Below are 859 nucleotides of genomic sequence, written 5' to 3'. Positions count from 1 at the left end.
TATCGGCACAACCCTCATTCGTTTTAGTTCTGAGCGTAACCGAGTCGTTTATAATCAACCAACGCTTGGGTGTATCTCACAATATGAAGTACAACCTCCATACTCATCGGATTGTCCTCTGTCCCAACCGATAAACTACCAACCTGGCGCGGCAGCAATCAGAACCATGAGAAAGTTTTGCAAGATATAAATCAGACAGCGCGAGCACGAGCATATAACTACAAACTGCTCGTTCGCACAAGCTACACACAAAGATCTCACTACTTCAGTATCGGACGAATTCTGTCACCCGATACAATTCCATTTTTTCACGTATCCCAACGAAAGATGATCGTGTTTAAAGGGCAAACGCCTTTTAGTTCCTTCTCGACGAGCAAGACGCCCCCATTGTCCACGGATTGCCTCCCGCTGGAGCTAAAACCTGGCATGCTCTAGCCGCGCGTCTTACCATATTTATTTTGTATTAGACACCAAGCTAAGCTTACCTATAAATACAACCAGTCTTAAACGTACCCTTAATTGAGTATTACGTCCCCTCAGACCAGGGGCACGTGAACTGTCGTTCACTTAGAGTTTGTATACTCTTGGAAGCCTACTTCCTCAGCGCAAGGTGCTGTGTGACCCCGTCACAACCTTTCTGTTTGATTGTTTTTCGACGATGCAGGAATATCAAACATAGCAAAGAAGCCACCCGCACCATCTTAGTAGGGTAATGCAAGCTTAGCCGAGTCGAATTCGTTCTTGAAAGCGTTTTGCGGAGCGTATTACTACGTGGAAGCGTCTGGATTAGTGAAAAACGCTGTTTATCTTGAATAAATTCTGGGAAGGTCAATCTTAAATTTCGCAATTTGAAAAAAAA

This window comes from Phytophthora parasitica, assembly GCF_000247585.1.
Source record: "Phytophthora parasitica INRA-310 unplaced genomic scaffold supercont2.41, whole genome shotgun sequence".
NCBI classification, from domain to species: Eukaryota; Oomycota; class Peronosporomycetes; order Peronosporales; family Peronosporaceae; genus Phytophthora; species Phytophthora nicotianae.
The sequence above is the reverse complement of the archived record's forward strand: the minus strand, read 5'-3'. Positions refer to the sequence as shown.